Here is a 26489-nt window from a genome sequence, read left to right on the forward strand (position 1 = left end):
TCAGTTCAAGTCCTCCCTTTTGTATATTTCTATGTGAACTACGGTTTATGTCGAGGAAATACTTGTGGAAAGCAAAAGAAGCAAAAGTGCTGTGAATGCTCATTTAAATATAGACATGTGAGAACATTTGCACCAGTATTCTCTCAGCAGTGTGGGAAAGCTGTCTCCAGTATTCATGCAGCACACCAAAAAAGCTATCATGGATGTTTTGTGGGGAAAAAAAAAAAAAAAAAAAAAAAAAAAAGAGAAATATATCCTTTCCTCTTCTTCATAAATCTTAAATTGGACAGCATGTGACAGTGGCAATAGCATGCCAACTAGCATGTGAGCTGTACATAGACTAAATGAGACACATGTTTCTGTCCACTGCAGGGCTTCCTTGTGTGGATTCTACAGGCTTTCTGGGATGTCTATATCATAGAATTGTAGAATGGTTTGGGTTGGAAGAAATCTTAAAGATCATCTAGTTCCAACTCCCAGCATGGTCAGGGACACCTTCCACTAGACCAGGTTGCTCAAAGTCCCATCCAGCCTGGCCTTGGAACACTTCCAGGGAGGGGGCAGCCACAGCTTCTCTGGGCAACCTGTGCCAGTGTCTCACCACCCTCACAGTAAAGAATTTCTTCCTAATACCTAATCTAAATCCACCCTCTTTCAGTTTAAAACCATTACCCCTTATCCTATCACTACACTCCCTGATAAAGAGTCCCTCCCCATCTTTCCTGTAGCCCCCTTTAAGTACTGGAAGGCCGCTAGAAGGTCTCTCTGGAGCCTTCTCTTCTCCAGGCTGAACAACCCCAACTCTCTCAGCCTGTTCTCATAAGGAAGGTACTCCAGACCCTGACCATCTTTGTGGGCTCCTCTAGACCCACTGCAATGGGTCCATGTCCTTCTTATGTTGGGTGTTCCAGAGCTGGACACTGTATTGCAGGTGAGATCTCACGAGAGCAGAGTAGAGGGGAAGAATCCCCTCCCTTGACCTGCTGGCCACACTTCTCTTGATGCAGCCCAGGATATGGTTGGTTTTCTGGGCTGCAAGCACGCATTGCTGGGTAATAGTCAGTTTTTTATCCACTAATACCCCCAAGTCCTCCACAGGGCTGCTCTCAATCCATTCTCTTCCCAGCCTGTATTTGTGCTTGGAATTGCCTCAACCCATGTGCCGGACCTTGCACTTGGCCTTGTTGAATTCCATGAGGTTTGCACGGGCCCACCTCTCCAGCCTGTCCAGGTGCCTCTGGATGGCATCCCTTCCCTCCAGCATGTCGACCGCACCACACATCTTGGTGTTGTTGGCAAACTTGTTGAGGGTGCACTCAATCCCACTGTCCATGTCACCAACAAAGACGTTAAACAGCGCTGGCCCCAACACCAACCCCCTGAGGAACGCTGCTCATCACTGCTCTCCACTTGGACATTGAGCCATTGACCACAACTCTTTGAGTGCAACCCTCCAGCCAATTCCTCATCCCCTGACTGGTCCATCCATCAAATGAATATCTCTCCAATTTAGAGACATATGATATGTGTGGGACCCCAACAGGACTATATGGGATATCTCCATATATCTGCCTCATCCACAAATCAGTTTCAAACACAGTGACCCATTTGTACCTCCCACATGCAAATTCTGAGAGAATCCAATACAGAAAACATGCTCTGCTGACAATTCCCCAGGTTTCTGCTGGTTCATAAATGTCTACAACAGCAGCTCCTAAACTGTAGTCCACAGCCAGAGTCACATCTGGTGAGCTGGTCCACAGAGTGATGCCACTTTCGTCATGTTTTTAAATAAGTAACAATGATAAGGGTGCATGACACTTTGTGGGAAAGATGTAGTCTTGGCATGGGTCTTCACCCTTGCTCTTCCGCAAAAAGCATTCCCCCTGTCTGTATTGATGAATGGATCTAAAGGACCCACACCAGAATGCAATGCTGGGTTTCATCCCAGAGACCTGAGGGATGTGCTTCCTCTGAATTTGTCTGGCACTTACATGCCAGTACACCCTCATTGAACAGCAAATGGAAATGTCTTGATGGAATGCACCAGCAGGGAAAGCCTACAGTGGTGGTTTGACTTGGCTCACTGAGAACATAAAAATTCATAATCATCTCAGAGTATGTGGAATCCAACAAATCATGTCCGGAGTTAAAATATCTAAGAAGGCATTATAGACATCACAAACAAATTAACAGACATAATCAGCCAGATCATCAGCTGCTATAAGTTGGCAGAAATCCACTGCAGCAACATAAGTTTTGTAAAGCTAACCTGAATTACACCAGCTGAAAGACTCACTTAGTTTATTTTTTCTGCCTTTGTGTGCATGGAATAACCTGGGTATCTTAAGCCTTTCTTATTTTTTTCCACTTTTTATTTTTGTATGAATCTTGTCTTTATATACACAGACATGCAAATAAATTAAAGGGTCAGTTCTCTATTCCATCTGCTCTACAACAAACCATTTGTTGCTCTTTAAATGACAGCTGCTTGGCCCAGGAACAAGTTTGGCTGCCACTGTGCAATACACGTGTGTGCTGCTGGCACAGCAGCAGAAATCCCCAGCTCCGCACTGCCCTACCCACTCCCAATCATCCTGCGCCCTGCCCTGGCACCTCGCTCTGGGGGAGCAGGGCTGTGGGACATGCAGGAGGTAACAGAGTCAGGTGTCACTGAAGAGTTCCCCTGAACAGGAAACATTTCCACTTGTTTGGTTTTTCCCTGTTACTAGTAGCAAAGACAGGAGGTCCTGGTCTAAAAACATGCTTATGTTACAAAATAAGAATAGCATAAGAATCACCTTAACATGCCTAGGACTAGTTCATAATTTCAGATTTAGGAAACTCTAAAAGCTCTATGAAACTCTAGTGATGGTGCCCACAAAAGGGGGCTTATCAAGTTTCTGCATTAGGAGTTTGCCACTAAGTTTTATTAATTAAAATTGTCTGCTCTCACCCTCTTGAATTAATATGTCTGGTATTCATTGCAATATTACAGGCCATGGTTGTTATGAAAATATAGTTGCTAGGATACCTTCATTATTTCATCCTTATGTTATACTGGTCTACATATTAATGAAGAAAAACTCAAGCTACTTCTCAGCACATCTTCGCATGTTCTTGATGTGTGACATCCCTCATCTTGTGTGACACTCTGCACATTTACTTTTGAACCACAGTACAGAAAACAACAGTGACCACATCAGTTTGCAAACCATAGTAATGGTGCAACTCTTCTACTTGGCCTTTTCTTGTCTTTGTTAAAATGAGGACAGAAAACCAGATGTCTTTACATCCAATATTTCTCCACTGAATGAACCTGAAAAAATAGTTTTTTGAGGGGCAATTTCACAAGTCTATGCTATCCGTCCATTATCCATTTAAAACTTTTTATCGCACAACCTCAGCAGAATAATGCCTATTCAAAAATGAGATCCTGCAAAATTATATATTTCTCAAGGCAGTTATCTAATAAAGTACATGAGTTATTCTCATTAGGTACAAGGAGGCAGCCAAAGCTCTGGAAATACTCAGTCCCAGAACTGAATTTGCTTGAAAGTCTGATGCAATCTGATAGACTACAATGGAAACTCACCTTGGATACACATGCTAAGCATTACCCTCTGCAGAAACATTGAGCCTGTGCAACAAAAAACTCTTGACACTTACAGTCTAATGGAAATTAAGTAGGAAGCAGGCACTATACAGACCTTCTGGTACACTGAATTTCACAAGCAAAGCAGACTGAGCACCCTTCATGTTATTCCCAGAGTAGGAATGGGAAGTGGGAAAATATTCTGGTCGACCAGCAGTTAGTGAACACTGAGAGACAGAGAATAAACAAAAAACATATCTGCATATCAAGTTTTTTTTTTTTTACAATTTGACCAAATATAATGCGATGATCAAGTGAACAAACAGAACAGCTACTGACATTTTCAGACAGATCACCACATCTAAACAGCTGATCTATAAATAGTCTGCTCACAGTATTGCAGCACATGCTGACCACACAGATGTGATCTTGCAAAGCAAGTACCAGAGACTGTACACAGCTGTTTTCACTTGGTTAAAGCCTGTGTGGTCTTTCCTCCAGGACAAAGAAATACACTCAATTTTTTTAAAAAAATGCAACTTCTACTGCAGGGACTAATAGATTTTATATATTAAATAGGTTAATTTTGTCCTAAAAATGATCAGTGGTTCAATAAGCAAATAAAGGCTCTCAAAGAAACAAAGTAGTTTGCATAAAACATTAGGAAAATATTCCCAAAGAAATTTCAAAATATATTAATGTTAATATATTAATGATTTGACATGATTATGTATGATTTGTTGGACACAGAAGCATGCTTGAGCAGACAGCAGGAACACCTACGACTGCCTGAGAGGCAGTTGCTACATCCAGGAGCCTGACTTTTCAGGGTGCATTGTGTTAAGAAGTACTGAGCACTCTTGGCTCTCAGTGAAACCCTGGGGAGCTGAGGACGATCAGAGCTTGCAGAAGATGTGCAGAGCATTGCAGAAGATGCTCAGCATTTAACAGGTCTGGGAACCATCGACCAAACAGTGGGTGATGCCAATCTCTTAAGAAACCTTGAGAAAAATGGTTTCACTTTTCCCATGCTGTCCAGGAGCTACTTTAACACCCCGCTGTGTCCATGCTGCTGCTTGGCTGTTTGCTGTGGAGGAAAAACAGAGCCTCACAAGAAGAGCCCCATGAGCCCTTCTGTGCTCAGGGCTCCCACTGCGGTGTCATCAGATCCGTGGTGTGAAGTGATGTGCTCCCTTCTGCCAATGAGTCCCAGCCCATCAGCTTGGTCTGTCACGAGCTACTTCTGAGCAGCCCCACAGCCTGTGTCAGTGTCCCGGTAAGACCATGCCCGCTGCATACTAGGAAGGGGGACTGGTAATGGAGCATCCTGATGTAGGTGGCTTTCCTCCTAAGACATGGCAGAGGAAAACGGCTGATCCCTGAGCTGTCACAGACCAAAGCTCTGCTCTTCTATATGGTTGTACACTCCCATCTTTCACTGCATGTAACAGCAGCATATCCTCATTTTATATGGACATGTGACAGACCTGGGGAGAAGGACATGATAAAAACTTCATTGGCTAGCAATTGGCATGTCTGTTTATCTCCTAAATGATGAAGTCACGAGCAAAATATGTGATCTCAAGCAAGTGCTGATTACAGGTCCTTCAATGCAAATGAACTGCACACATTACATTGATTTCTTTACAGCATTCCACTTCTTCCACTGTTCTATGTGTGCTCTTTATTCTATTCGTATTAGGACATTGTCTTTCATTGTCGTGTTCTCTGCCCTTCTCTTATAATCAACTCTTCTGCCTTTTGTTTATGTCATGCCCATTCTTCTTTCATTAGGCCTTAATTATAGCCTGTGTCTATAACTTTCTGCCTTTGGCTGTTTATAGAATTGGTTTTCTGCCTCTCTCACACATACACTTCACTCCTAGTCTTTGTTAGATCTCAACTTCTATACAGTCATCACCTTTTGAAAGTGCAAAGCAGGACAATTAGTCATTGTAACAAGTTTTCCAAGGCTGGAAGGTCACATTACAACTCTTAAACTTCAGTGGTTTAGATGTTTTGAGATGCAATGTGAAAAATGTCTTTGATCTTTTTATTGCCTTGGTAAACTTTTTATGAGGCAATCCATTTACCTAGTCCATTAGAAATCTCAATAAAATATTCTGTGCACAAAAATACTGCACTTCACCAATTACGTATATATCTTTGCTCTGTAAAATTTACACTTCAATGCAAAGGTCTAAAATATTTTATGAATACAAATTATTTTAAACTCAAAGCCCACCATTGCAGCAAATTAGTCACTAACTTATTTTCTCAGTACTTTTAATCCATGGTATTAAGCATCCAATTTTGAAAGTCATGCCTCCCACTTACGAAAAATGAAGTCTTAAACCTGATAAGTGTGTAGTTGCTGGAATAGAAAATATGAGTTAGCTACTTGTACAAGAAGCCAATCAGCTCCAATGTATCTCTAGTCAGCTGTTACCCCATTTGTATGCCCAGCTAGTCCTGCAAAGGTGTCTGCAATTTGCACACACTCCACTCTGAAAGACCAGACTTCGGAGATTAGTGCAAACTCACAACACAAGCCAAGGCTGGAGCTGGAGTTACCAGTTTGGACTCCTCATTCCCAGATACAATATACACATTAAAAGTGTAAATATATACATGATACTGGCAGTGTCATCTTCTCTCACATCCAAAATTATCTGCTTTTGAATTCTAGACAGCAGAAAGGAAATTGCTGGTAATTACAAAACTCTGGACCCTCTTGATGATGGCCCCTTTGAACTAGCTCAGCTCCTTCTGTTTGTGCCACTTCAGCGACATGAAGTAACCGCAAAGTCAGCTTCACTGCTCAGGGAAGTTTCCTCTCCCAGACTGAGGAGCATCTTCTCACGGCCAGTGTAAGAAGAACAGAAATGGGCAGAAAATGAATTATGTCTTCTCAGAGTATAGGAAAAGTAGGGTTTCACTCCTCAGATGATCCTAAGGGCTACCCAAGGATCCTAGGACTAGAAGAAGCAGAGTGGGGCCAATGTGGAAGAAAATTTGCCATTCCTGTCACTACTATGATCAAGGGGTAGGTAGGGGTAGGGACTGATATAGCAGGAGGATCCACTCACCTTCAGCCCCTTCAGTAGTCACCATACCCCCAGATATTCAGGCCCTTTCCTGTTGGCAGCACCCATGGCAAGTCTAGACAAGGAGTCAGGAAAGACATGGCTATTTTACTGCTTCAGCAATCATTTACTGTAGGCAGATGCCTACCATGTTTCTTTGGCAAGTTTGATGTGAACAGAAGGATGATACAGCCTCAGACGAACATCTGCTGACATCTTTAGAATCTAGTTCATATTTGAGTAACACACTGCTAGTCCAGGGATTAAAGAATTGTTGAGATGGCATAAAGCTATCACTGTCCCTGTTCTGCACCAAGGATCGTTTGTCTCAGCCCAGGAATATAGACCCATTTTCCTTTTGCTTTCTCAGTCATGGAGTCAATTGGATACTTTTTTTCCCTTTCTTCCCTGTCTCTCACTTTCTACCTTTGCTCTACCATCATGCCACCACTCCATCACAGGTCTGTTTTCCTCCCTTCTCCACCTTCGCATGTTTTCTCTCCAGCTGGGCCTCCATGTCACCTCCCTGTCTCTGGTTACTGTCCCTCAGTGCCCTGCGAGCAAGCTCATCCACTCTCCATCCTCCAAGGGATTTCAACCCTCCCAGGTGGTGAGCACTGAGCATGCAGCAGGCTTTGCTTGGTTGGCTTTTCTGCCTGATTTCAGACTTGTTCTTGTCTGTCTGCCTTCTCTGTTGCTGCAACCTTTTCCCTCACCTGAGGTTCCCCCTTCCCCCTCCCTTCATCTCCTCCCTGAAAGCTCAGTGACAGAGACCTTTTCCATAAACCACCTCCTTGCTAGAGGCAACTGTATGCATTGCTATTCACTTAGTTCACATGATACATCCCCCACCTCTTTCCTCCTTCCCCTGCTACTGCAGCATTTGACCTGCATTATAAAAATGTGTTGGCTGCAAAAGGAAACATGGTGACACCAGCAGTCATTTAATTGGTTGGGTGAGAGAGTGAACTGCAATTATTGTATATGCTCAACTGATTTTAGGAGGCAGGGATCCTATGGAAAACATGATATCTCTGAGGGTCACAGCAATTCACAGTGTTAGTGACTTAGATACATGTGAGACACTTATTCCCAATGCTGCCAGCATCATAAACTTTTACAAACACAGATTTACTCAGCAAACAAAAGGAAATAACAGCAGCCTAAAAAAATTATGTCTATTAAGCAATGTAACTTAACAGGTATAGCAGTATCAGTGACCTAACTCTGCTATTTAAACCATGAAGATGTTGTGGTCCTGGAGAAACTAAACAATTCCCCAGCAACAGTGAGCAGCAGCATGAGGCCATTAATTGAAAGCCTAGCTATGGTCCTGCAGTACACATTGTAATCCTACTAGGCATCATGTAAAATTATTTTTATAAAGTCAGAAAAGGATTTGAAAAGCTTAGAACCACAGGATGTAAATCTAAAATTACAGGGTGAAATTTTGCGATACTTCAGACACTACATAAATACAATTTTTAGACCTTTGAACCTACTCTCTGCATTACAATGATGGTATAGGAATGGATGAACTCGTTGATTTCAGTGCTTAAATTCATGTTCTCTGAAAACAGAAAACAAAACTCAGATTTAATTCAAGGAGATCATTCTCTGTTGCTGTGAGTACCACAGGTGAGAATATGTATACTGGAATTATCTCCAGTCCTCTTCAGTGACAACATCCCTGTGGGGAATACAGGAATTGCTTACACTCAGAGGTAACATCAGCATTTTATTTAATATAGAATGAGTCTGATCTCTGTCAATTTCTGATGGGATCTAGTCAGGTGAAAGATCTGGAAAAACATACCGGTATATATCAAATCTGTTAAACTGATTTTCATCTGCACCTTTCCCTCCAACTCTGCCCAATAGTACTAAAATATTACTCATTAGATCTTTGGAGAAAATTTCAAGTACTGCAAGTGGCATTACTAAAATGTGTTAAGACAACTAAACAAGTCAGCAAACCTTATACTGTGTCTGTATCTAATATGACAAGAGAAGTAGAGAGGTATATCTTGCTCGAACAGTGGAGTACCTGTGATACTATGGCATGAGATGAGTGATAAGCCCTGTTCTCAGGCATCACACTGCAAAAGCAATAGAGGGACGCTCATGATTTTATACATATTATGTTCTAAACAAATATCTTATTTCCAAATTTAAGTAATGTCAATGCAAACATTACTCATTCTGGAAGTCTGTTTAGATTTGCAGAAGACATTGTTGATTCTGAATGCTATGCACTAAAATTGATTTTCTTTCTGTGCCTCAATATGCATTCTTTAAGTTTTATTATGTCTGCATGTATATCTAGAACACTGGAACAATGCCTAATGTGCCATCTCATGCAATTAGGATCTAGGACATGAAAGGCTTGTTCAGTACAATGTTCCATGTCATACAGTCCAGGAGATCCGATCATGAGTTAACTCCAAAGCACAGACATGTGTCTGATTGCATGAGTACAGAGGATTGAAGCATGATCTAGTCCATTTCCTGATCCTGATCTCATTCCCTACCATGGCCTTGAACACAACCTCTCCCCACCAGCACACTTTCCCCTGGAAATGAGTTTTGGCCCTGGTCTTAGATGTTTTCTGACCTGGACAAAGTGCACACCATCTTCCTGAAGGACAAGTTCTTTAACTCCTGAACCATTTGGCAACCATGGTTTTGTGGTAAAGACTTAGAAGTCTTACCCCAGTAGTATTGATATAACATGAGGAAATTTGCTTTCAAAAGTCAACACAGATTATCTATCCAGCTCCACTCTTACTCAGTTTCTCTCTGCTGGGTCGCCCACATCAAGCCTCTTCACAGTTCCTGAGACACTGCTCAGTCCCAACCCTGATGGTGATTTCTTTTTATCACATCATCTTTTTGGTGCAGACTCTCTGTATGTAACATATTCAGGTACCAGGATTTAAAAAGAGAGTATCTGTACAGGCTTATGCCACCCTTTTCCTATTCATTTTGAGCCTCTTGCTGAACTAAAGGTACCCTTTATATCATCCAGGAGACATGTCACTGAGTCATCTATCCCATTATATGACCCCTTGGACACTCATTCACTTCAGCTGAAGAGGAACTCTATGCAGGGCAAAAATGAATCTCAGTCCCACCCTCATAAAGATCCAGCACATTCTGGGACGTGGTGTGCATGTATTTATTGATACAGTAGTCATGGTGAGTCACATTCTCTTTCTGTGTATTTAATGGAGACATTATTATTCTGCCCCCTTTGCCTCATTATAATAAAATTCTACCTTGGATTTAATAACTAAAATAAATCTGTTTGAGTCAGACCAAGAGCTAAGTTAGTATTCTTCCTAAGGACCATCTTAGCTATGCAATGGAGAGATGACACTCTACATCAGCCAACATATGATAACCTATCTTTAATTTCTCTCTGCTCTGGTGCTATTATCTCTCCTCTGCCACAGCTGCATACTGCTATTGTCAGTGGTAAAGACAAGACATCTCTAATTAGAGGGCAGGATAAATTGCTTTTATCTACTTTTAACATGCTTTTACATGGCACCTGGTACACAAGTCTTAGCTAGGCAACGATAATTTGAAAAGCAAATCATTGCTTGGAGAAATATGATACATTTTAAAAAGAAAATTAAATGTATAGAATAGCAGAATCAACATATTGGAGATTGCTGAGCTTTAAAGCTGTCAGAAGTCTTGTATTCTTATGTTTTATATTGAGTTAAAATAAGCAATCACAGTCTATATACCCAGCAGTTTCTCTCCCTCTGTCTTTCTGGATGATCCAAAGAGCAAGCTGTGATTTTGGAACTATACATGCAACACAGCAAAGACACCCTTGCCATGCAGCAACTCTGTCTTCTTTGATGGTAAGTCCAACTGAACAGTTTTAAAACATGCTCTACAGGATCAGCATTGACTCATGCAGATTTATCCCTGGAATAGACCCATCCTGTACAGTACAAGTCCATATTACTGCTTTATACCATGCTTAACAAAAATGAAATAAAAAAAATACAAATATACAATGACAAGCATTTACCTCTGGAGAACACGACTTATTAACAAATGATTCACCTGTTCTGTTGACCCACCTGTTACAGAAAATCAACAAATCAGCTACTAAGGTGCTGTCTTTGGCTAACAGCAACCATCAAACATCAGTCAAAAATTTCAGCTGTCCATTATCTCTCTGAGTTCAGTTCACATACCTGGGAGTGCATGACTGCCGTACTAAAACGACACTGTTCAATCTCTTTGCTCATCATCAGAAAGTATCAAGTGCTCTTCCATGAAAGGCATCGCTACAGAGACATACATTCTTTATCATGCACTGTCAGTTGGCTTCATCTTCACTAGCAGAGTCAGGCAGAACTCATACTTCTAACACATCCTCCAGGCTTTTGATTACACTTTCTTAAAAATCTGTTAAGCTTGTCTGATTGTTAGGAGCTTTCTGAGATGTAAAACTTCATAGATCCAAATGGTGACTGGGCCAAATTATTTTATTTGCTATTTACTGCAACTTAGCAGTTTGGAAAGTCTATAGAAACATCCAAGAGTGACAGCTTGCAGAGAAAGGCTCAGTAGAGCTTCTGCTGTTAGTTTAATGAAAGGGAAATCTCTTTGCCTCCAGACTATGATTTCTGGCCCAATTTTCTCCTGTGGTGGTGTGCACATTACTAAACGTGCTCACAGATCTGTAGTCTGCAACATGCACCAGTTGCTGCCCGTCAGAATTCCAAGTACAATGCTGGTAAAACAGGGTCGGGGAAAACACCCCAGACTGGAACAGAGCTTTAGTCATATTGGATGAGTTTCCATCTAATGATAAAGCTGTAAAGATATCTTGTTTTCCCTAGCTCATTTACATGAAATGTCCTGCAAAGAGAAACTACTTTTCTCTGTTGTCTTTAATGTACAGCTAGGTAGCCTTTTATTCAGTCCCAGACTGGGTCAGAAAGAAAATAAGCCAAGCAGTTTCACCAGGGCATACTATTCATTTCCCAAAGCCTCCATAAACTATGAGAGATGGTGTGCATGCGGAGTCATTGACCAAAGCAGCAGGAGTACATCAAATGATGGGTGATGGGAGAGGCAATGTCATAGCGATGATGGTCTAAGGCAGTAAGGAAGGATTCGCATGGAGAGTGAGTCTATTAATACCCTTGATGATACTTAGGAAAGAGAGACAAACTTTGGGAAACAAACCTTTCTTTCATCTTCAAAAAGAAGGAATAAACCTCAAGAACAGGTTGAGCAAAATCGCCCCAGTGATAACCTATGTTAATATATGAGGCAAGAAATGCCTGACTAGGATATCTTAGCAAATACAATGTGCAGAGCTGATGCTGAGCAAAACTATCAAGTGTAGGTGACAAGATACTTATAACAATGTTTAATGAGTCACATACAAATCACAAAGCTACAAAAGTGAAATTGCAATTTAATTGCCTGTCTCTAATACAAACAAAATATTTAAAAAAACAGTTGAAGACCATAACTTTGATTAGAAAGTCAAGCACTTAAAAGTTAGAAAATGCAATTTTCTGTCAGTAAGTTTAGTAATACAGTCTCTGATAACCTCATCACAAGCCAGTTTTGAATGGTATCCTGGTTTCACTTAGGGCACAAAGTAGACTGTGCTTACTTGGTTAATGAACAACTACCCATTCTTCTTTCTCCTGTCCCATTTGCAGCCCCCTGATGCATACTATTCAAACAACCTTCTAAAATCAGAATGATTAATATTTCTCCAGTGCTCATCACAACGTTATCCAAATCTTGTTTAATCACACTTATCTTCATAACAACGTCGTGAAATGACGAAGTGGCTATTCTTTATGTTTCAGCTGGGAACATGAGGCATAGATAGTAATTCTAAAAGTGTCTACTGATGCTGGGTACCCAACCTGAGACCTGTGAGACCCCTTTTTTTGATTAGTTAGCATTATCTTGGTCTTTGTACATTGAAAACAAAACTATTGTTGATGTCAGTTGGAGCAATGAATTCTGAGCATGCATGAAAAATCTGTCTTGGATCAAACCCCTTAAAAGGCAAATTAGTGCAGAAGCTGTACTTAGTATATCTTCTCCAGGATCACCTGGGGATGTGTTAAAGAGACAAGTATAGAATCTACTTCTTTACCTACGTATGCAGATATTAGTGCACTGATATACACATACATATACACAAATATATACACACACATTCATTTTATTTATCAATTGATTTTTACAAGGAAGGAGATAATTTATACTTTTATTAAAGATAATAAGTAACAAATAATAGAAAACAAGGATGGTAAGAATTTACCACTTAAAAGGCACGTAATGTTTGGTGTAACTTACTCTTGCTTTGGGGTAATTTTAAATTATAACTTTTTTCCCTGATTCTCAGTTCATGCCTTTTAACATACCAGTATTGCTTTCTTGGAACATATCCCTTATTTTTTTCAGCTGACTTTGTCCTCCTTGAGGCATTTATACCCCATGAATACCTAAGTGAATAAAAAGATCAGATTAGATGGAGGAAGAAGCAAATTCAGCAATAGACAGCAACAAGCACTTTGCAGTACTTATCATCATCAGTGAATAAGGTCTGCATCTTTCCCAGATAAATAAGCAAACAGAAAACCAATGTAAATACATGGATAACCTCAATGGATTCAGTACTGCAGACAGAAAATGTGCTATTTCAGGGCCTTCCAGGAGTAACCCTGACAGAATCTTCCTTGATGGAGGCAAAACATTATTCTAATTAAAGAATTTTAAGTGCATCTTCCTCATCTGTTTGGACTAGTTTTTATTCAAAATACGTAAAACTGGCTAAGCCCTGTTTGAAAATCAGAAGCTGATATTTATGCTAATAAAATTTAATTTATAAATATAATGAAGCTTTTAATTATTTCCCCATGTTTGTCATATTTTAGGATATTGTTTTCCTACATTAGTACCAGATGCACAGTAAAGACATGTTTATATTTCCTCTGCTTCAAGATATCTAATACATAATACAGCAACATACACATGTAACTTGCTGGTATCTATGTGCCAACCTAAAAAGGCTCATCGTCCTTATTAGATTTAATTAGATCTAGCCACAACTGCCAATTAAGCTGTCGCTTTAATATAGAACGAAAGTGTATGTATCAAATATGTAACCTTAATTGAAATTAGTCAGTCCTTGTTCCTTTCTTTCCTAAAAAATTATCTTCCTCTAAAGGAAGTATTTATTTTAGTTTTAACTTTTACTAATTCACTGTGAATGCTAAAAATAAAAATAGATAAATGCAAGAAGGAGATATTGTTAGAAAAATTGGAATGTACTATGGTCTGTATTATTTATGAGTGACTAGGGAGACTAGGGACAAGGGAAAGTTTGTACTAACAAAGCAAGCCACAGCTTTATATATATATTGAGCTCTGAAATGCAGAGAGAATATTTGTTCAGTTGAAACATACATACAAAAGCAGGCTGAATTACATTTCTAGTCAATTCAACATAAAAAAATTGTGTAAAATCCTGCAATAGGCGAAGCATGATCCAACTGACTGTGACTTTCTAATGTTAGAGTGATTCATGGAAAGTCCACTCTTAGAGACTCTTTCTGGCATGGCAACATATTCATAGAGTAAGAAAAAAATAGCAATTTTGAAAAGTTTGAATTTCATCAATCTAAGCACGGTTCAGATACATCTGTTGACTTTCAACACCAGTGTCCAAACTGTATTTGAGCTTTTTAATGGAAGTTAACATGCATGTTTGGCAAAAAAAAAACCAGAAACCCTGACACATAAAAATATATTTCCTTCTATATATTACAGGTTTTAGAAGGCAAATATCTACATTGGCTATGCTCACACTGAAACAAGTTGAAAAATAAAAAACCTGAAAAAAAACCCAAAAAATCCAGCTGTTACTGAAGTTAACAGAAGGCTCACAATTCTTTCCTTCTGAGCAGAATAAGGTCTTTGGTTATGAAGTGCCTTCTGAGTTAAAATGTACATCAAGCTGATGACTCACATTCTTGAAGAGCACTTTCATAAAAAGACAAAAGTACAAGTGCTAAGGTGTCTTCTGCTACTTGCAGATGTGGTGGTGGTGGAGTATTGATGCTACAGTTCACACTGACTCAGCTCCTATGTTACTGGCATTATAAGCACTGTGTTTATCTCAGGTGGGACCACTAATCCAGAGATAACAACTTTGGAACTGCTCCAGGCACAGCGAATTTTATACAAATTCCCCTATGATAGAGAAGGCTATATTTATCCATCTTCAACTTCCTACGGAAGAATAATAAAAATTCAGGTCGATCCCATTCCAGTGAGACGGGAGAAGAGGGCCTTTCTCCTGTCTTTCAGGAGAAGAAGGAAGTCTTTCTTTTTTCTTTATTCCCTCCCCCCCACACATGGCTTCCTCAAATGGAGACACAGGAAAAAGATTAAAAGAAGTGCATAGGAAAGATTTATTTCTGGGCAAGATTTTGAGTCATCTCTCAATTGCTCGCATGTAGCCTAATCTAGGCATTTATACAAGTGATGGAGGAAAAGGAACAGTGTAAAGTAGATGAGGAAAGGAAAGCTGGTTGCATTCAATTTTCAGCCAAAGAGCTATTCATACACTGAAAAATAAAGATTCTCTCTGATAATCTTTTCCCCACATAGTTTGGTATTTAAAATTACTATAATTTTCATGAAGAAAGCTGACTTTTAGGTATAGTAAAAATTCTAGCCACAAATCTCCATCTTTAGTCTAAAGTTTTATCTTTTCATATTTTACCCCCACTTTGGGAGGTTTTCTGGACTCCAGGACTGTGAATCTAAACATTTACATACGTACTTGGTTGCTTGGGGTCCTCCCTGTGTGTACACTGGAGCCATCAAGCACTTTTTATGGACCTCTGAATTGTCTTTTTCACTGTGAAATGCTTTAGTGATTTTCCCCTTGTCAAGCTGTGTCACAGTGGATATCAACCAGAATTAGTGTTGGGCAGCAGATTTACAGGAGAATGGACCCATGATGTTCCCTTTCTGCAGCAAGACGCACCACCCCAGACCCAGCTGCAGAGTGAAAGTTGGTCTGTGCTCCTAGACAAGGGAATCTAACCTCTTAATATCTTTCTCAGGGCTAGACAGCAGTGTCAGTTTTTCCCTGTTAGCTTTCCTTGAGAATAGCAGAAACAGACAAAATTTCCTGTAAAAATATATGTACACAGTAAAAATTATGACAAAAAAAAGTCTTTCCAAGACAAACAACTCACAGCACCATTACCTTTGAGAGTTCAAGTATGTATTGTCATAGATAGGTAAATCTGGCTTGCAGCTCCGAATGACTCACAAATTAATGACTTTAACTGTTTTAACAAAGCTGCAAACTTCCATGGAAAGAATTCAACTAATTTCTTTCCTTCCCCTGCTTCTTCTAAATCACAGAAATCGAAAGTTCTGACATTGCTTCATCCAAGAACGTTTTCTTTCCTGAAATGAATATTTAGACAACGTATTTATTTTTTAAAAGCCTTGCTTTCTTCAGACTGAACTTGAACTCCACTTACTGGCAAGTCTGCATTTACAAGGCTGCCAGCTAAAAATAACGCATGAAAAAAGAAGTCATGTGGAACAAGTCAGGGCATGACACAAACATTAAGAAATGAAATTTTTTGCAATATTCTGCACTCATACAGAAAAAGTTAAAGTCCATGGTCACAGAGGAAAAAGCCTGTAAGCAGTCCAATGCAGTAGACTAACTATTGTTATAAATTAGAAATGCAACCTACCCCAAAATATACTTTTCATACTAGCATGCAAGTATGACAGTGTATGTAAAGCTGAGCAGCTGATCAGGTGAACACTTTTTTATGTATCCTGGTTGTTGCAAGGAGGTCCTGGTTTATGCTGGATTGGTGGCATAATTTGAATCATAGAATCATAGAATACCAGGTTGGAAGGGACCTCAAGGATCATCTGGTCCAACCTTCCTTGGCAAAAGCACGGTCTAGACAAGATGGCCCAGCACCCTGTCCAGCTGAATCTTAAAAATGTCCAATGTTGGGGAACCCACCACTTCTCTGGGTGGGATTATTCCAGTGGTTGATTGTTCTCGTTGTGAAAAATTGTCCTTTTATATTCAATCAGAATCTTCCCAGGACTAACTTGTACCCATTACCCTTTGTCTTTTCCATGTTACTCCTTGTAAAAAGGGACTCTCCATCTTCTTTGTAGCCATCCTTTAAATACTGCAACATGATGATAAGGTCTCCCTTAAGCCTTCTCTTCTCAAGGCTGAACAAACCCAGTTCTTGCAGCCTTTCCCCACATGGCAGGCTTCCCAGTCCTTTGATCATCTTTGTGGCCCTCCTCTGGACCCTCTCCAGCCTGTCCACACTGTCATGAATAAAACCGCCCAAATGAACTTCAAAATAAGCCAAGATTTATTATATGTTTAGAGTGAGATTGAGAAGAGGTTTAGAAATCAGTTGATATGACCTAGGATCTTCCAACTCTCCATAAAATTGATATGATAATAACTACCACTAGACTGAAGCATAATCTATGGCTTGCAAAGTGCTTTGAAGTTTTTAGATAAAAATTGATGTATAAGATATTAAAACATAAATAAACTGCAACATGAAGTTTGCATATTGAGAGCATTTCAAGATAAATATGGGTAAAACAGTTTTTACTGAACTTTTGATGGTGAGAAACAAAGATTCACAAGCGTCAGTTCTGTGGAATCTTCCACTTAGTATATCTTCCCTAAAAAGAAATAAGTAGTCATCTTGAAAATATATATAGACTATTTCCAGTATTAGACATAACTATGACATAACTATTACAAAGTTCCCTTTAATAATTTTTAGGAAGATGATTCTATTTATGGTAGCTTTCTAATCATTTACATTTCAACATAGACCACTTATTTTAGAATCATCTTTGCCATGTGGTTAAAAATTCTGCTTTTTACCCAGTTCTGTTTCAAGATAAGAAGGTTAAGACTTCAGACTGCATGCTCAGAAAGAGCCATGTGTTGCATTGTGTAGCTGACTGGTGTATACATAAATAACAGTGCAGAATAAAGTGGATTTGTGAATGGACCTAATCGTGTGCACATGCAAACTAAGAACAGTGGCCTTTTATACTGCTGTTTGTGCAACACAAGTCATGGATATGCAAAGCATAAATGTGCTTCTGCCTTTGGGCTACTGAGTAGCTATCGAACAACAATTTGTCTCAAATTAAATGGCTTCAGAGATGCAAAATAAGCATGTCATTCACCTGCCATCTCTTCCTTTATTATGCCTGATGCTATCATACAGTATTCTTCCTAATCCTCCTCTGTGGGTGGACTGTTTGCACCACTTCTAGTTTGTCTCTGAATGCAGTGGTACCACTGTGAGTTTTCTTTCAGCAAAACCACTTTTATTTGGCAGCATCGTAATGTCTATCACAAGAATTGAGAGCGAGTCCTTTTTGCTGCTCTGCCAAGATCTTGAAACTCACCTCCTTGTACTGTGAGCATTTTTGACCTGAGCTAATGCGATTCTTGACCTGTCTAAGAACGCCGAGAATCAAACCGCTGTCTCTTGGGAGAGGCAGGTTTAGCAAAATAATCTCAAACTCATTGAATCACCATGGCAGCAGAAAGAGATACAGATTTCCACTGAGTGAAAGGATCTACAGATTGGAAGCAAGGACACAGGAAAAAAAAACCCTCTTCCCTCCCATTCTCCATCAATACTTCAGAAAGCAGTCATAGAAAATAACGGGGGACTGAAAGCTGTGTCATTGTGGTTGGGGTAAGTGAGAGCTATCGAACAAAGGCATCGGGCTCGGAGGGAGCCCAGGGGAGGTTAATCAGTATATGTGCGTGCACACAGGACGCAGCAGGGGATTACCCACGGAGCGACTTACGGCCTGAGATCCCTGTCACTGCTGTTAGCTTGGGCACATTGGAGAACAGCTAAAATATCTCAACTGGTTTGGTCCACTAATCACTCCAGGCAAGGTTGTGGCACCCTCATTAACACATTTAAATCAGTCTGGCTACTGAGGAAATAAGCTGCACAGCAAAGTAAACAGTGAAAGAATTTAGGCTGTTATCAGCTCTCCTCATATGCAACCAAGTATTAATTGTTAGAAAAGCTACACTCTGGTAAAGTTTTGAGTGTAGACTTGCTGTTCTCTTTGTAGACAATTAAAGAAAAACATAAATATTCAGAAGTCAAGCAAGAAAATTGTAAAGAATCAATGTAGTCCTCTCTCCCTAGGTGGCTACTGCTCCTCTGAGATTGGGAATGGAGGGCTGATGCCCCACTGCCTGACCCCCTGCATCAGGTCTGCATAGGAACTTAACACAACCTACACATCCATCCAGCTGCATAGCCTTCTTGTTGCCAAACACCCAGCATCAGTATCAATGAATTCCTTCAGAATCCACGTGGAATAAGATAATAACCTAAATGCAGGACTTGGAGTTCCTGATGTTTGAACTGATGCACAAGAAAAGGGACAGAAAGCACTCGGGGAACCCAGTTCACCTTCCTTCTTTGCAAAGCGACATCAATGACACTTGCAGTCTCCCAAATCCCCTCAAACACCGAGTGCTGCTGCTTGAGACGATGGCTGGTTATGTCAGGGAGCAGAAGTGCAGGCAGAAGGAGGGCCCAACTCGCAAAGGAAGAAACACATTGCAGTTTTGTGTGGTGAGCATGTTCATTTTAATTGCTGGGGAACAATGCTACTCCACACCACCCACGGCTTGGGCCTGTGACTTAGTGGCACAGTCTGTCCCTACACATGCAATATGGCTTGCTTGTTTTTTATTATTATTTTTTAGCATGACTTTACACGAGCAATTTAACAGTTTCCTTTCCTGTTTCTGAGTGGCACTTGCATATTGTTTTTATGGTAGCTTTTCATAATTTGAGGACCACGTTTCTCTGACCCATCACTCTTGCCAGTTTGGGAAGGAGACCACACATATGTTTTTACTGCCGTGAGCTACTACCTCAGGCAAACAGCTGCCTGCTTTACCTGCCTCTACACTCAGTCCCATGCTAAGGTAGGGTTAAAAAGCACTCTAGGCATAGGAAACATACTTAGGGTAAATCCATGCTATTTTTAAACAATCAGAATGAAAACCACTGTCACGTTTTCCTCGGTGCTGGCATGCAGCTGAATGTTACGTAGGGTTCCCTCTCTTGGAACAATTTTTTACTGATCTTGCTTTGTTTAAACTGCTTTGGTGCATGATTTGATGGAATGTGTGGAGCAGAAGGAAACTTTGGATTGAATGCCAGATGCCTGCTTCATTCCTCTAACCTACAGTGTTATTAAAATATTACCAACTGGTTCTCAAGATCTTTCCACTGCAACAACTTAAAAATAATTTGGATATCAGTTTTTTTGCTTACTGTTGTGTTGTGATTGTTGTCTCTGTTGTCACAAGTATGAATATCAGGTAATGGGTACCATTCATTTTTGTAGTTAGTAGTTTTCCTGGGGTGCTAGTGACAGGAGAAATGTATGCATTAAAACAAGCATGATGGAAAGCAGCTCTCTTTATAATTTCAGCCCAGCTGCTGTATTGATGGATACAATCTTTACCACATGCTCCAGGTGGCTTCTAATGCCTGACTCCCTGCAGAAACCTCTATTTACACATCTTAAACCACTTATTGGATTTGAACAGGATTTTTCAGCCTGAGTGCAGTAACAGTGTTCACTTATGTAATATTTGTAAATCCTGGCTTTACATTTCACTCACCAGACTATCTTCAGAGGTATTCAACAGGGCCTTTATGTGGTCTGATTCTTGCTTTTTAGTGAGATCCTGTCAACTTGTATGGCTACAAAGCACATTGCTAAATTTATTTTCCATCATTGTCAGAGGTTTACAATGAAGTGTAACTCAATTAATCAGTCCTTGCTGAATAGTGCTTTTCTTTGTCACCAGATTTCATATAAAATTCATCTGAAAGCTTTGTATTCAAAGTTCACAAAGGTTAACCTTTATTCAGGGCATGCATCTCCAAAGGCTCTAATCAACTTGTCTACTGTTGTTTAAAACTTCACTTACTACTGTACCAGTTGCTTTGAATTATTGTGCTTGAGACCTTTATTTGGTGCCTGAGTGATTGAACTGGCACAGTGAAGGCTGCAAAATAAAGGGCTTTTATAATTATGGATGGGTAGAGTAGTTACTAAAGGATATATATTCCATCTTGTCTTACGCATTACAACTGTCCACCACCCAGATATTTACTGTACACTTTGTAGCTGTGCAATAAAACTTCAAGTGTTCTCATTCCCCCAGTAATTCTGTGCACAGTCCAGATCTCGTATAATATTTAAGGGACTTAATAATAAGTTAGTGTACTAATTAGTGGAGACAACAGTAGACACCCATGATTTATAGCAAATGCCCAACAGATGATTACACTGCTGAACCACAAGTAAATCTTTTCAGCAGTGAGCCTTTACAATTAATTGCACATCAGTATACTTATTTTGCTCCTTTATATTAAAGAAAAAGGGAAAAGATGAAAATGTTCCCTTTGAAAGGTGGGCCTTATGGTGGCTGCAGGTGTTTCTGCTGATAGAAAGCATTGGTATGCAGAAACAGAACCATTTTTAGATAGGATAAACTTCTATTCCCATCCTCCTTTGTTTAGTATGAAATATTATTCTCCACTTGAGTGATGTTTGCATTCCTTTCCAACATGGTTTGATTTGTGACCTGAATACAATGACATACATACCAATGATCCATTACATGAACTAACATACTTGGGATTCTTGAAGGTGGGAGTGCAAGGGGACAGCAATCGGACTACATAATTTCTTTGAATTTCGGCATAAATTGCACATACTTTTTTTTTTTTTTACACTAAAATCTCATAAAGATATTAAGCACATAAATTTGATATGAATGCTAGGCAGCTGGACTGACACAATAGATCTAAGGAAACATTAGTGCTTAGATTATTGACCCAAAAGGCTGTAAGAAGGATTAGCATGACAGACTGTAACAGTTCCTCCTGAGCCTTTATAGTCTGCTGGGTCCAAAGTCCACTTTGCACAATCTCCCAAGCAGAGAATGTTCTCCAAATTAACATGTTTTCTAAAATACCTGTTAAGATACAAACCACACTTCAACAGAGTTGTTGGGGTCCATCCAGTGAGTATTAGGCAAACCAGAATATAGATACAATGCAGAACAGAAGCCATCAAATAATAGGCTTGAGAATGCACTGTCAGAACACTAAATATGGCAGTATGAAAATTTAACAAGAATACTTACTTCAGATATTGGCCAAATCTGAGGTAAATGACAAACAGAATATAGTTTATAATTCATATTGACAGATTATTTTGGGCTAATGACTATTACCTTTAATATAGATTATTTTTTCTTTCATTAATTAGTACAATATAAAACAACAATAAGTTTGATCCCTATATGTTAAACAATAACTAGCAAGAGGAGGATTCAAGTTAGTCATCTGGCCTCTCATGGCATCATTGACTTTTCTTCAGTCTCACTGATGTAAAATTGTCCATGCCTTCATCTTAAATAAGGCAAACTTGGCGTTCTAAAGCAGCTTTTAATTTTCCATCTGGAACTTCTTCCAAAGCAAAGATGATCATTGCATTTCCAAAAGATAAAAGAAAATGAAAAGTACTCTTAACTTTTCTTCTATTTTTTCTCATTTTAGGTATAATGTTCCAAATATTATTTGAGGCAAACTGAAAGATAAGGAAATCTGAGGGAGGGTAGAAGAGGAGACATGGAATCTCAAAAGCTAAAAATAATGGAAATCCCTAACAGTTTTCTTTCTGCAAAAAAATATATTTCTCCTTCAGAGAATTAGGTTTCTCCATTGATATATTGGAAAATTGAAGACTATCCACGAAAACCATTTTTCAACCAACAGTACTGTAATCACAAGGCTGCTAATGACATGCTGCATAGCTTCAGGGCAAATCAATTAATCTGAACATCAATATCTCCATCTGTGATATGAATATAATAATTCTTCCCTTTTTCTTAATTAATTTGTAATATTCTCTCTCCTTACTTGCCAAGTGCCTGTAGGATTCATTGCTGAGGACTAATTCCAGGGAGCCGGAGGGGCTAACCAGCAAGGGGGTCATGGAGTTCTGGGGGTGAGACCCATCCCAGGGAGTTCTTGGGGTGACACCTCTCACAATGACATTCAGGGACCCCAGTCCGACCCCATGTTTTGGCCACCCAGCAGTGTCACCTGCCTTTGGCTCAGGGAGCATTTGCTCATGAAGCTATACCTAGCATTAGCTCCCTTACTGCAGTGTGACTCTGATCGGGTATCAATATATTGTATCCAGCATGGCTTTAAAGGCTGCCAGATGCACAGCAATAAGCTGGTTTGGCCTCTCATAGGTACCAACTAAAAGCCCTCCAAAATTGATGGGCAGTACTGTCACTGCAAATAGGGTCCACAGCACTTCAGAACTATTAGAGCCAATTTTACTTGGGAGTCATCTCTTCTAGGAGTTACTTATCAGTCACTCTGCTGGCATGTTGCAGTCACAATGCTATTACAGTCTAGTCACAGCCCCCATTACATGACAGTTGCTTTAGAGTACAGAGCAATCCCATTGCACTTACTTTATATTGACAGTTGTACGATGCCACTGTCATATCACAGATATTTCCTTGTCATAACTTAGCGACATTGTAGTCACATGACAGATACTTTTTTAGAGCATGCTGAATCTTTTGCATGGAAAACTCTGATAACAGCAGTCACTGCTTAATCTCTTACCTGCAGTTATGACAAAAACATTCTGTGGTGGTCACTTCTATTTTGACTGTTACACAAAGAACCACAGAAAAGTTGCTGTTGCTCACTATAGACCAAGTTCTTGGTCCTCAGAACCACTTTAATGTCAAATTAGTGTAGGAGTTAATTATATTTGCAGCCAATTCCATATTTTATAGATGCTTCTTAATCTTACTGTTCAAATACTGTAGTCATTTCCTCTGGATTTTGAATTGCTATCCTTATTAAAGCTATGTGAATAATTAAGCATATAATTCTGTTTGCATGTTTTCACAAACAAAGAATCATTTTTTTAAAGCATTTGTCATATAATTTCTCATTATAACTTTGTAACTCTTTGTAGCCAGTGTTGCATGAATTTAATAAGCAACATGTAAGCTATGTATCAATACAGTTCAAATGGCATATTTCTGCTCACTCATTGACTATAGAGTCCAAGGAGAAGCCGTCATTGCTGTTAATGTTCCTTTGGGTTTTTTGAGCAAAATGTTACACTGGAAACTGAAACTGCTTTTAAGAGACATCCCTCCACATGTCTTTAAAAAGTAATCCTTTTCCAGCTATTATATTACAAGAAAATTTAGAGAAGGAAAGAAGCTATATAGGGTCTAAGTGAGAGAGTTTAAACATTTCTATCAATGGAGAATTTGCAGTATTGTCATTACTGTATATTTATCTGAATATTACAAAAGCTTCTTTTCCCTAAATCTCCATAACTACACACCAGTAAGGAAATTCCGTCCTAATTCAAATCTGCATCAAAACTCATCATCCTGAAGTCATTTCACCTTAGGACCAGGTAATCAATACAAGTCCCTTCTCTAATTATATACAATTTCCCAGTACAGAAGAAATAATAATAAAAAAATCACCTGTCCCCAAATGATTTTCTTTGTCTGTCTGAACTATTGATTCTGTGAGTAAGTGTTCCATATTCCTGTCCAAATAATCTTGGGACTCATAACATGAAGACCCAGGTTCCCAGCTCTACAGTTGGACTTCATTACTGATCCCAGACATCACAGGGGCTGGTGCTTCCCTTCAAGTAGTGAGGTGGATGTAGCAGAATAATTTCTTCTTAGCTGTGGGCAATCTTTCCTGAAGACATTTTTGTTTCTTTTTGAATTGTAAGACGTGAGGAAAAAAAATTATTTTAGGTCTTTCTTTTAACAACTTTCTTATAAAACCTAACTATAGCTACCCCTTTATTTAAATTTTGTTAATTTCAACGTTTTTTCCATCTTGATTTCTCAAACAGCTATTTTTTTGCTTTAAATTGTCTCAAAGGCAAGTGCTGTTCCTCCTCAGGGGATGTTTCTGTATATTCAGAGCAGAAGCTCATCACAGTGGATGTTATACCATAGTATGACCGTTCTGGGAGGGAGAGTGATTTTTAATACAGGCTGCTACGTTGATTGTGGCATTATCTTCTAATTATTCACTGAGTGTATTTAAGATGCAGCTCTTTAAGTTCTCTCTCTGAATGTCTCCCCAAGTAAAATGTTCTTGTTTTCAAAATTAAAAGCATGCTGCAAATTGTATTAAAGCTTTATGAAACGCAAGGACAAAGGATGCTCTCAGAAACATCACCACTGATAATAGCAGAGGCAACATGGACCTTGCTGAACTTGACCTTGAAGGCCAAATTTTGAAATTATGATCCCTCTGACTTTGACAGGGATCAGAGTTGATGTATGAAAACTAGGGTATTTTTATAGGCAAAATCCCATTTTTACATGCAAATCCAGCACAACTGAACAGGTTTTGTATCTGGATACTTTATAGACTGCCTGCTTGTGCCAGCGCTTAAAAATGACATATGTACATGATGTGCCAGTGCAAAACCACATTAAACAAGAAGCCCGATGTTCTGCTGATAATCTAACATTTACTCTAGTTGATACCCTTAACACTTATTTTCATCACTGCATTACTAAAGTCTCTTGAAATAAAATAGAAAATGAAATAAAATTGAAAATGAAATAATCTTAGTGCAAAGTCAAATTAGAAAGGAATCAATAAGTATTAACATTTTAAGAAATAACCAGGGAAAACTAGCAAATTATCCCACAGAAAAGAGATGATATTAATACAAATGAATAAGAAGCTAATCAAGAAGAGGAATCTGAACACCCACAGAGGAGTTTGCAAGCTGTCCTAGGTTTATTTCATTATTATGAATATACAGATAATATCTGATGAAAAATGAACACAAAAATCTAAAATCTACTTGTACTGCTATATGACTAAAATCATAAGCAGTCAGATTATGCAGACCTGCCAAGTGAAGGCTTCCAGTCATTTCCCTCCTCACAGCACATTGCATTCTTATACCGCAGAAGTACTCAGCATGGAGCAGATCTGCAGCCGTTCAGTGGCCTCCAGCTTCAAGATTTCTCCCAGAAAACAACATGCACCAGATGTACATACAGTCTAGTTTTGAGGCTTTGCATTTTGGGGCAGATTTTGCACCAAGCAAAAACTATGTTTTCTTAGGCATCAAACACTCATCTCCAAAATTCAGACCTGAACCTGTGAACTGCAATGTGGTTTATGCCAACTCCAAAGAAATTGTTCAGGAAGTAGAGAACCCTTTCAGAATGATCCATCCCTATATACAATTTTCCTAGCACCTCAAAACAAACATATTTGTTCTCGCTTTGAAGGAAAATGGGTTGAAAGCATCTGTTTTTCATGCCGTCACACTTTTTTAATTTAAAGAGCAAAACCAGAAATATATAACGGAACTAATATGGGCCACAGTCTTTTTACACTTGTATGTACTATCTGTAACAGGAGCAATAAAACTTTCAAAAACAAACGACCTTTTTTATGTTCAATTTTATTTGTCTACCATTCAAATAATAAAGAAAGTCTATAAAATAGTTCTACTCTGTAACTTGTGAAGTTAAATCCAACTCACCAAAATAATGAAGGAACAACGCTCTTTTAAAAATAGATCCGGCTGTAGCT

The sequence above is a fragment of the Strix uralensis genome, chromosome 1 (genome assembly GCF_047716275.1).
Source record: "Strix uralensis isolate ZFMK-TIS-50842 chromosome 1, bStrUra1, whole genome shotgun sequence".
Classification (NCBI taxonomy): domain Eukaryota; kingdom Metazoa; phylum Chordata; class Aves; order Strigiformes; family Strigidae; genus Strix; species Strix uralensis.